The sequence below is a fragment of the Cherax quadricarinatus genome, chromosome 48, assembly GCF_038502225.1.
Source record: "Cherax quadricarinatus isolate ZL_2023a chromosome 48, ASM3850222v1, whole genome shotgun sequence".
Classification (NCBI taxonomy): Eukaryota; Metazoa; Arthropoda; class Malacostraca; order Decapoda; family Parastacidae; genus Cherax; species Cherax quadricarinatus.
In genome coordinates this window covers 3,666,980-3,679,615 of record NC_091339.1, presented here as the reverse complement: position 1 = coordinate 3,679,615, position 12,636 = coordinate 3,666,980, and positions in this window count along the sequence as shown.

Sequence of the window (12,636 nt, the reverse complement as noted above, 5' to 3'; positions counted from 1 at the left end):
CGTTGTTTCATCTTCATCTCCCTCACGTTATGTTTCATCTCCCTCATGTTCTGCTTCATCTCCCTCACGTTATGTTTCATCTCCCTCATCTGCTTCATCTCCCTCACGTTATGTTTCATCTCCCTCATCTTCTGCTTCATCTCCCTCACGTTATGTTTCATCTCCCTCACGTTATGTTTCATCTCCCTCATGTTCTGCTTCATCTCCCTCACGTTATGTTTAATCTCCCTCATGTTCTGCTTCATCTCCCTCACGTTATGTTTCATCTCCCTCATCTTCTGCTTCATCTCCCTCACGTTATGTTTCATCTCCCTCACGTTATGTTTCATCTCCCTCATGTTCTGCTTCATCTCCCTCACGTTATGTTTCATCTCCCTCATCTTCTGCTTCATCTCCCTCACGTTATGTTTCATCTCCCTCATGTTCTGCTTCATCTCCCTCACGTTATGTTTCATCTCCCTCATGTTCTGCTTCATCTCCCTCATGTTCTGCTTCATCTCCCTCACGTTATGTTTCATCTCCCTCACGTTATGTTTCATCTCCCTCATGTTCTGCTTCATCTCCCTCACGTTATGTTTCATCTCCCTCATGTTCTGCTTCATCTCCCTCACGTTATGTTTCATCTCCCTCACGTTATGTTTCATCTCCCTCATGTTCTGCTTCATCTCCCTCACGTTATGTTTCATCTCCCTCACGTTATGTTTCATCTCCCTCACGTTATGTTTCATCTCCCTCACGTTATGTTTCATCTCCCTCATGTTCTGCTTCATCTCCCTCATGTTCTGCTTCATCTCCCTCATGTTGTGCTTCATCTCCCTCACGTTATGTTTCATCTCCCTCATGTTCTGCTTCATCTCCCTCACGTTATGTTTCATCTCCCTCATGTTCTGCTTCATCTCCCTCACGTTATGTTTCATCTCCCTCACGTTATCTCCCTCACGTTTGTTTCATCTCCCTCATGTTCTGCTTCATCTCCCTCACGTTATGTTTCATCTCCCTCATGTTCTGCTTCATCTCCCTCACGTTATGTTTCATCTCCCTCATGTTCTGCTTCATCTCCCTCACGTTATGTTTCATCTCCCTCATGTTCTGCTTCATCTCCCTCACGTTATGATTCATATACCTCATTATGTTCATCTCCCTCATGTTCTTTTCATCTCCCTCACGTTATGTTTCATTTCCCTCATGTTCTGCTTCATCTCCCTCACGTTATGTTTCATCTCCCTCATGTTCTGCTTCATCTCCCTCACGTTATGTTTCATCTCCCTCATGTTCTGCTTCATCTCCCTCACGTTATGTTTAATCTCACTCATTATGTTCATGTTCTGCTTCATCTCCCTCACGTTATGTTTCATCTCCCTCATGTTCTGCTTCATCTCCCTCACGTTATGTTTCATCTCCCTCATGTTCTGCTTCATCTCCCTCACGTTATGTTTCATCTCCCTCATGTTCTGCTTCATCTCCCTCACGTTATGTTTCATCTCCCTCATGTTCTGCTTCATCTCCCTCACGTTATGTTTCATCTCCCTCATGTTCTGCTTCATCTCCCTCACGTTATGTTTCATCTCCCTCATGTTCTGCTTCATCTCCCTCACGTTATGTTTCATCTCCCTCACGTTATGTTTCATCTCCCTCATGTTCTGTTTCATCTCCCTCACGTTATGTTTCATCTCCCTCATTCATCTCCCTCACGTTATGTTTCATCTCCCTCATGTTCTGCTTCATCTCCCTCACGTTATGTTTCATCTCCCTCACGTTATGTTTCATCTCCCTCATGTTCTGTTTCATCTCCCTCACGTTATGTTTCATCTCCCTCATGTTCTGCTTCATCTCCCTCACGTTATGTTTCATCTCCCTCATGTTCTGCTTCATCTCCCTCACGTTATGTTTCATCTCCCTCATGTTCTGCTTCATCTCCCTCATGTTCTGCTTCATCTCCCTCACGTTATGTTTCATCTCCCTCACGTTATGTTTCATCTCCCTCATGTTCTGTTTCATCTCCCTCACGTTATGTTTCATCTCCCTCATGTTCTGCTTCATCTCCCTCACGTTATGTTTCATCTCCCTCACGTTCTGCTTCATCTCCCTCACGTTATGTTTCATCTCCCTCATGTTCTGCTTCATCTCCCTCACGTTATGTTTCATCTCCCTCATGTTCTGCTTCATCTCCCTCACGTTATGTTTCATCTCCCTCACGTTATGTTTCATCTCCCTCATGTTCTGTTTCATCTCCCTCACGTTATGTTTCATCTCCCTCACGTTATGTTTCATCTCCCTCACGTTATGTTTCATCTCCCTCACGTTATGTTTCATCTCCCTCATGTTCTACTTCATCTCCCTCACGTTATGTTTCATCTCCCTCACGTTATGTTTCATCTCCCTCATGTTCTACTTCATCTCCCTCACGTTATGTTTCATCTCCCTCATGTTCTACTTCATCTCCCTCACGTTATGTTTCATCTCCCTCACGTTATGTTTCATCTCCCTCATGTTCTGCTTCATCTCCCTCACGTTATGTTTCATCTCCCTCATGTTCTGCTTCATCTCCCTCACGTTATGTTTCATCTCCCTCATGTTCTGCTTCATCTCCCTCACGTTATGTTTCATCTCCCTCATGTTCTGCTTCATCTCCCTCACGTTATGTTTCATCTCCCTCATGTTCTGCTTCATCTCCCTCACGTTATGTTTCATCTCCCTCATGTTCTGCTTCATCTCCCTCACGTTATGTTTCATCTCCCTCATGTTCTGCTTCATCTCCCTCACGTTATGTTTCATCTCCCTCATTCATCTCCCTCACGTTCATCTCCCTCATGTTCTGTCATCTCCCTCACGTTATGTTTCATGTCCCTCATGTTCTGCTTCATCTCCCTCACGTTATGTTTCATTTCCCTCATGTTCTCTCCCTCATGTTCTGCTTCATCTCCCTCACGCTATGTTTCATCTCCCTCATGTTCTGCTTCATCTCCCTCACGTTATGTTTCATCTCCCTCACGTTATGTTTCATCTCCCTCATGTTCTGTTTCATCTCCCTCACGTTATGTTTCATCTCCCTCATGTTCTACTTCATCTCCCTCATTCTGTTCATCTCCCTCACGTTATGTTTCATCTCCCTCATGTTCTGCTTCATCTCCCTCACGTTATGTTTCATCTCCCTCATGTTCTGCTTCATCTCCCTCACGTTATGTTTCATCTCCCTCATGTTCTGTTTCATCTCCCTCACGTTATGTTTCATCTCCCTCACGTTATGTTTCATCTCCCTCACGTTATGTTTCATCTCCCTCACGTTATGTTTCATCTCCCTCATGTTCTACTTCATCTCCCTCACGTTATGTTTCATCTCCCTCATGTTCTACTTCATCTCCCTCACGTTATGTTTCATCTCCCTCATGTTCTACTTCATCTCCCTCACGTTATATTTCATCTCCCTCATGTTCTATTTCATCTCCCTCATGTTCTATTTCATCTCCCTCACGTTATATTTCATCTCCCTCATGTTCTATTTCATCTCCCTCATGTTCTATTTCATCTCCCTCACGTTATATTTCATCTCCCTCATGTTCTGCTTCATCTCCCTCATGTTCTGATTCATCTCCCTCACGTTATTTTTCATCTCCCTCACGTTATGTTTCATCTCCCTCACGTGTTCATCTCCCTCATTTCATCTCCCTCACGTTATGTTTCATCTCCCTCATGTTCTATTTCATCTCCCTCACGTTATATTTCATCTCCCTCATGTTCTATTTCATCTCCCTCATGTTCTATTTCATCTCCCTCATGTTCTGCTTCATCTCCCTCATGTTCTGCTTCATCTCCCTCATGTTCTGCTTCATCTCCCTCATGTTCTGCTTCATCTCCCTCCTCATGTTCTGCTTCATCTCCCTCATGTTCTGCTTCATCTCCCTCATGTTCTGCTTCATCTCCCTCACGTTATGTTTCATCTCCCTCATGTTCTACTTCATCTCCCTCACGTTATGTTTCATCTCCCTCATGTTCTACTTCATCTCCCTCATGTTCTGCTTCATCTCCCTCACGTTATGTTTCATCTCCCTCATGTTCTGCTTCATCTCCCTCACGGGTGAAAGTCAGGTTTGATCGGAGAGAAAGAGGTAGTTGGAGTTCCTTGGATGAAGAGCTCTCAGCCAACGTCACGACACCTCAGCTTGAAGGTCATAATAACATTAATTATAATTGCAATATTAAGCTTATTAATCCAGAACAATAATTACTCGCATTTAAATAAACCTTGCCTACTAATATGAACTATTCTCTGTACGATAATCATAATAATAATAATAATAATAATTTTTGTAATTGAGTTTGGTTCTCCAGTTTCACAGTAATTAATTGTACTGTGTGACGACTATTGAAAGATATCTGGTGGTGGTGGTAGTGATGGTGGTAGTGGTGGTGGTAGTGGTGGTGGTAGTGGTGGTGGTAGTGATGGTTGTAGTGATGGTGGTAGTGATGGTGGTAGTGATGGTGGTAGTGGTGGTGGTAGTGGTGGTGGTAGTGATAGTGGTAGTGATGGTGGTAGTGATGGTGGTAGTGGTGGTGGTAGTGATGGTGGTAGTGGTGGTGGTAGTGGTGGTGGTAGTGGTGGTGGTAGTGATGGTGGTAGTGGTGGTGGTAGTGATGGTGGTAGTGGTGGTGGTAGTGATGGTGGTAGTGATGGTGGTAGTGGTGGTGGTAGTGATGGTGGTAGTGATGGTGGTAGTGATGGTGGTAGTGATGGTGGTAGTGATGGTGGTAGTGATGGTGGTAGTGATGGTGGTAGTGATGGTGGTAGTGATGGTGGTAGTGATGGTGGTAGTGATGGTGGTAGTGATGGTGGTAGTGATGGTGGTAGTGATGGTGGTAGTGGTGGTGGTAGTGATGGTGGTAGTGATGGTGGTAGTGATGGTGGTAGTGATGGTGGTAGTGATGGTGGTAGTGATGGTGGTAGTGATGGTGGTAGTGATAGTGGTAGTGATGGTGGTAGTGGTGGTGGTAGTGATGGTGGTAGTGATGGTGGTAGTGATGGTGGTAGTGATGGTGGTAGTGATGGTGGTAGTGATGGTGGTAGTGATGGTGGTAGTGGTGGTGGTAGTGATGGTGGTAGTGATAGTGGTAGTGATGGTGGTAGTGATGGTGGTAGTGATGGTGGTAGTGATGGTGGTAGTGATGGTGGTAGTGATGGTGGTAGTGATGGTGGTAGTGGTGGTGGTAGTGATGGTGGTAGTGATGGTGGTAGTGATGGTGGTAGTGATGGTGGTAGTGATGGTGGTAGTGATGGTGGTAGTGGTGGTGGTAGTGATGGTGGTAGTGATGGTGGTAGTGATGGTGGTAGTGATGGTGGTAGTGATGGTGGTAGTGATGGTGGTAGTGATGGTGGTAGTGATGGTGGTAGTGATGGTGGTAGTGATGGTAGTGATAGTGGTAGTGATGGTAGTGATGGTGGTAGTGAGTGGTGGTGGTACTGGTGGTGGTAGTGATGGTGGTAGTGATAGTGGTAGTGATGGTGGTAGTGATGGTGGTAGTGATGGTGGTAGTGATGGTGGTAGTGATGGTGGTAGTGATGGTGGTAGTGATGGTGGTACTGGTGGTGGTAGTGATGGTGGTAGTGATAGTGGTAGTGATGGTGGTAGTGGTGGTGGTAGTGATGGTGGTAGTGATGGTGGTAGTGATGGTGGTAGTGATGGTGGTAGTGATGGTGGTAGTGATGGTGGTAGTGATGGTGGTAGTGATGGTGGTAGTGGTGGTGGTAGTGATGGTGGTAGTGATGGTGGTAGTGATGGTGGTAGTGATGGTGGTAGTGATGGTGGTAGTGATGGTGGTAGTGATGGTGGTAGTGGTGGTGGTAGTGATGGTGGTAGTGACGGTGGTAGTGATGGTGGTAGTGATGATGGTAGTGACGGTGGTAGTGGTGGTGGTAGTGGTGGTGGTGGTGATGGTGGTAGTGGTGGTGGTAGTGATGGTGGTAGTAGGAAGGTGGTAGTGATGGTGGTAGTGATGGTGGTAGAGGTGGTGGTAGTGGTGGTGGTAGTGATGGTGGTAGTGATGGTGGTAGTGATGGTGGTAGTGATGGTGGTATTAGAATGTGGTAGTAGTAGTGATGGTGGTAGTGATGGTGGTAGTAGAATGTGGTAGTGGTAGTGATGGTGGTAGTAATGGCGGTAGTAGAATGTGGTAGTGGTGGTAGTGATGGTGGTAGTGATGGTGGTAGTGATGGTGGTAGTGATGGTGGTAGTGATGGTGGTAGTGATGGTGGTAGTGATGGTGATAGTAGAATGTGGTAGTGGTAGTGATGGTGGTAGTGATGGTGGTAGTGATGGGGTTAGTGATGGTGGTAGAAATGGTGGTAGTGATGGTGGTAGTGATGGTGGTAGTGGTGGTGGTAGTGGTGGTGGTAGTGGTGGTGGTAGTGATGGTGGTAGTGATGGTGGTAGTGATAGTGGTAGTGATGGTGGTAGTGATGGTGGTAGTGATGGTGGTAGTGATGGTGGTAGTGATGGTGGTAGTGATGGTGGTAGTGATGGTGGTAGTGATGGTGGTAGTGATGGTGGTAGTGATGGTGGTAGTGATGGTGGTAGTGATGGTGGTAGTGGTGGTGGTAGTGATGGTGGTAGTGGTGGGTTAGTGATAGTGATGATAGTTTTGGTGGTAGGGGGTTGGTAGTAGTGCCTGTGAGGGGTGTCAGTGATCACATACCTGTGACCAGTTTCGAGAGTTTTCCTACATTTTCAGTCAGATATGGAGGTCAGACTTTTCTGTCAAGTGCCTTTTCAACTAGACTATCATTGTTGGTCTGGCACTTGCAGAAGACACAGATATAGTTTCCTCTTCAAAACTTCTATATTTGTTCTTGCGACATTTTTTTATATATTTTGGTATAAAGTTGAACAGTGTTAATAAATAGTTTACAAAAGCGACACGTTGAACAGTCTTGGACCGTGCATGTTGGCCCAGTGTTTTCTTATCATACCTATGGCGCATATGCTTTTCAATGGGTCTATATTCACTTCTTGCCATCTCTCGCTCCAGCAAAATGTTATGGTAGTGTGAAGGTTTGGGACTAGGCCTTCAAGCATCCTTAATGTTATTTTGTATATATTATCAGGTATAGCTCTCTCCTGTTCAGAAAGTAAAGTCCAGTACTTTGTGGTATTCCCAGCCTGTGCAGTGTCTTCACTGACCCGGCTACTCACTTCAACATGCTTGTATATACCTGCTTGTTGTTCATCCCTTTGAACTGACTGAAGAATTCTCTGAACAGAAGAAACGTATCCCTAAATTTCCTCTCTGCAGGTTTATCTTTCCTCGCCACCTGTTAGCTTTGTCCCATTTGCCTTCATCTTGTCAGTCACAGTAGAAACAAGAAACCTTTACACAGAAGATATCCAAGCTGGTTTTGCAAGCATAGAACCTCAGCAGCAGGTCACAATTTCTACATTGCAAGGAAGATTTGGTGGCACCTAAGTCTACTCTCGCACAGTAGACAGGGTCAACGATGATCATGTGTCTTAGACTTCAACATGTCAGTATTGTATACCACCAATAATAATGAACATGACTTCACTACCAATAACTATTAGATATAGCGAAAACGACAGTATGTTTACAGTGGAAGTTTTTACTACAACTTTTCGTCCACTGAGTAAACTTTTTGAAATATATACAAAAATACACACATACACGGCCTTATAAGGCTGACGAGCAACCCTGAGGTCACAAGTGAGGTCATGAGAAGACAAACAATAACCATAATTTAGGTCATAACAAACTTGTCGCTGCAAACATCGATTTTTTCTCACCATCTATCGACTTACGCCAACATTCATATCTTGTATTCAGCCTGAGAGAAGAAGGAAGCTCTAATGGCTCACTTTTCCAACGTCTGCCATGACCTCATGATGCGACACTGGACTGTCTGTAAGACTTATGTTATCTTATTAGGACGAACAATTATCCTATAATTCTTTTAGACATATATGGATCTGTTCCATCCACGAACGATGTAACACGTTTTCGTCGAAGTACTACCAGCATACACCAGGTGTATGCTACACACCAGGTGTATGCTACACACCAGGTGTATGCTACACACCAGGTGTATGATGCACACCAGGTGTATGCTGCACACCAGGTGTATGCTACACACCAGGTGTATGCTACACCCCAGGAACCTTTTGGGGAAGGGATGGAGTGTCTGTCAAAATGAAGAAGGAACAATTTTTGGCCAATAATACAAAGGTTCAATATCATGCTCGATGAGAAGGTTCATTAAATCGGAAACAAGCCTTCAATGAGAAGACAATGGTGGAGATTTGTTAACTGTTCAAACAGTAAAAGCTGCTTCCACCTGTGCCACAAGTCACTGAAGGGGATACGGACCTTTGCTTTCATCCTGACTTCACTTCAAGAAATAGGTTACTAGGTGTGATGAAAAATATATCCAAGGCTCGGAAAATCTGGACCACTCACTGGCTGCAGAGTGCCTTGGTGCAGAGATGTGCAACTTGCTTTCATTTGTACATGCACGCTGTGGTTGTCTGTCTAGCACTGAGGAAGAGGTTGCCTTGATCACGCTGAATAACAATACTCAGTTGAAGTATCCTGCCAAGTAAGAGCCACAGATGAGGTCATATTAGCTTAAGAAGCAGTGCTCGTCTGCCTGTGTGATGGTACCCCTAACAACTGCAGTAGCACGATATCTCAACATCCCCAATTTATTTTCAAGTTCAGCAGCGGATGGTCATGATCCAGAAGATTATTGATGGATATTGGTCAATGGTCGACACGAACTTCGAAGAACAGATTTACCATCATCTCCAGAAGCTCTATTGAAGGTGATCGAACGCAACTCCTAGAGTGTAGCAGCTAGACCAACTGTTGCACCGCATGTACTCAGTGTAAGGGACTCAGAACAACACGAACAAATCTGGAAATCTCATATGTACAGTGAACAAAACTGTTTCTTTTCGGATAGTTATTTCCTACTAACAAACGAAGCCTAGTGTTGTTCGCTGTTAATATTAACTAGTGTTCAAAATATATGGCACCACGTTGTTTATCTTCATATATAAATCATGTAACATTTAATATACATGCCCAGTGCGAAGCAGTAATAATGCCCCCCCCACCACCCCCCAACACACACACATTAAGCTCGTTTTTTATCTAATATTTTACAAAACACGCAAGATAATTTAATTCTGACTGTTCCAGTGCCGTTTTGGTGATTTTTTAAACAAAAAATCTGCACTAAAATTCGTACAAAAAGTAAGAAAGAATATTTACAAAAAAAAAAAAAACATATGTAACAAATTTGCACTGTACGTACCTGTTGTTAGAGCTCATTATACTTACGTTACGCTAATTCCACCTGCATCCATTCTGGACATAATGATCTTTTTTCACTAATGTCACTCATAAAAACTATATTATTTTGCAGTCAGTTGTAAATTTAGTCAGTTTCAAAGCTGGACTTAATGGACTAATAACCATGTAAGATATAATAACGACCATGACAGACATATGACGACCATGTCAGACACAACTATGTCAGACATCACCATACCAGGCACATAACCATCTCAGACACACAACTATCTCAAGACACATAACTACCATCTCAGACACATAAGGACCATGCCAGACACACAATAACCATCTCAGACATAACTACCATCCCAGACATTTAACGACCATATTCAACACATAACGACCGTCTCAGACACATAAGGACCATGCCAGACACACGACAGAGGTGGTCTCGCCGACTGAATCTTAACAATTCTTCCAGATCCAAGCCTCAACTATTCTCTTTACACTTTTTCCCCTTCGAGGTCATATCCACAGAGGTAAAAAAATACAGAATTACAGAGCAGATAAAAGTGTCTGCAGCATTCAGGTTGTGTGTACTCTACAGTTTTTAACGCTGTGTTCCACGGTGGTGATCTTTGCACGTCTCGGCTCCCCAGGGGTATGTATATTTATTTAAACCATCTGAATGTCTCAGATAACGCTAAATGATTTATTTTGAGGCTGGAATTCATCGTGATATTCTGGAGAGTCAGGCAACCTCGTTAGCCCAGCTCGTGAAGGAAGCTGATGGGTTTATTTTGGTTTAAAGGGCTACCTCGTTACTCAAGCTCGTGAAGGGAGTTGATGGGTTTATTTTGGTTTAAAGGGCTACCTCGTTAGCCCAGCTCGTGAAGGAGTTGGTGGGTTTATTTTGGTTTAAAGGGCTACCTCGTTAGTGCAGCTCGTGAAGGGAGTTGCTTAAGTTATTAAGCTTCAAGGCTGTCGACTACACGAGTCATTAAGGCTGCATGTCACTCGTACACCACCAGCCAAGCCATGCATTTTTACCCTCAAGTATAAAAATTAAAGTGGCAAAGTGTATACATACTGAGATATACACCTGAGGGGAGTATATTACTACTCGGAATATATATTATGAGAAGGATGTGAAGAGTGTGAGAAGGATGCCGTATTTGACAGGAAAAAATGGAAAAAAATGTATCGAATCCAGGGGATCAGTAGTCATGGTGGACGTCGAATCAGTACTGAAATGACCTAATAGAAAAACTTTCTCTCAAACGAAAAAAAAAAGAAATAACTTTTTAAATGTGTTGGGATAGCGTCAGAAGACTGATTGTTTCCCTTTCCATTTCCACTTTTTTAAATACGAGGCGCTGGGATAGGTAGATTAAAATACTATTGAAATATTAAACCCGTAGGGGTCCTACGAAGTCTAGATAATGGAAATAATCAGGTTTGATTCAAGGAAAGGCAGGGTAACTGTAACTGCTTGGATATTGTTCCACTCCACAACGGTGGCAGTAAAGGTATTGTAAACAGAAACTGCATATAGACGGCATTAATGTCACACATTACCAATATATTTGTAAGGTTTCTAAGAAGCAACAACGACAGAAACTAGATCAGCGAGGGTTTACTCTAGAGCAGCGAGGGTTTACTCTAGAGCAGCGAGGGTTTACCCCAGAGCAGCGAGGGTTTACTCTAGAGCAGCGAGGCTTTACCCCAGAGCAGCGAGGGTTTACCCCAGAGCAGCGAGGGTTTACTCTAGAGCAGCGAGGGTTTACCCCAGAGCAGCGAGGGTTTACTCTAGAGCAGCGAGGGTTTACTCTAGAGCAGCGAGGGTTTACCCCAGAGCAGCGAGGGTTTACTCTAGAGCAGCGAGGGTTTACCCCAGAGCAGCGAGGGTTTACTCCAGATCGCTCTTGCCTGTCGCAACTGCTGGACCACTACAACATTGTCTTGGATGCACTGGAAGACAAGCAAAATGCGGATGTAGTGTACACTGACTCTGGAAAAACCTTCGACAAATGCGACCATGGTGTAGTAGCGCACAAAAAGGGGTGTGAAGGAAATAACTGGAAAAATGGTTAAATTATTTTACTTCCTATCAAACAGAACCAAAAGAGTAACAGTAAACAGATTAAAATCAGAGGCTGCCACAGTGAAAAGTTCTTTCCCTAAAGGCACAGTACTCGCCCCACTTCTCTTTCTCATTCTTATATCAGATATATATATAATAATATATAATTTATATATGCAAGGAATTCGCAAGAGCAGGCAAAATATACACAAACACTGATCTCTGGCCGGAAGAGACTCGAACCTACGAGCCTTGGAACAAGGTACGCAGTGCTTTACCATTCTCACCACACTGGACCAATACCTAGGCGTCCAGCTCGCGCAAGACGTTGATCCAAGGCAGCCAGCTTTCAGGGAGAAGGCTTACAGCTTTTCATCTCATTCCCTGATGTTGTATATTTCGCCTGCTCTTGCGAATTCCTTGCATTGTTAAAATCTCTAGTTGGTCGATGCATGCAGAGGGTGAGATGAAAAGCTGTAAGCCTTCTCCCTGAAAGTTGGCTGCCTTGGATCAACGTCTAGCGCGAGCTTGGACGCCAAGGCATTGGTCCAGTGTGGTGAGAATGGTAAAGCACTGCGTACCTTGTTCCAAGGATCGTAGGTTCGAGTCTCCTTTGGCCAGAGATCAGTGTTTGTATATGTATATATATATATATATATTATATATATATATATATATATATATATATATATATATATATATATATATAATGTATATATATAATGTCGTGCCGAATAAGCAGAACTTGAGATCTTGGCTTAAATAGCAACGCTCATCTTGCCATACAGGACAAGTGAAAATTTTTGTATGCAATAATTTCGCCAAAATCATTCTGAACCTAACGAAAAAAAATATATTTGATTGTGTTTGTTTAGTACTAAATTATTGTAAACGTATTTAAAATATATTTAGTTGGGTTAGGCTAATATAAATTGCTTTTGTTATAATAAGGTTAGGTAAGTTTTCTAAGATTCTTTTGGTGCAAAATTAAATTTTTTTTACATTAACATTCATGAAATAAATAGATCTTTAAACGTATAAGAGAAAATTTTAGAAAGGACTTAATTTTAAATGAGTTCTTGCTAATTGACCAATTTTACATATTCGGCACGACATATATATACATTATATATATATATATATATATATATATATATATATATATATATATATATATATATATATATATATATATATATATATATATATATATATATATATATATATATATATATATATTTCAACAAGTCGGC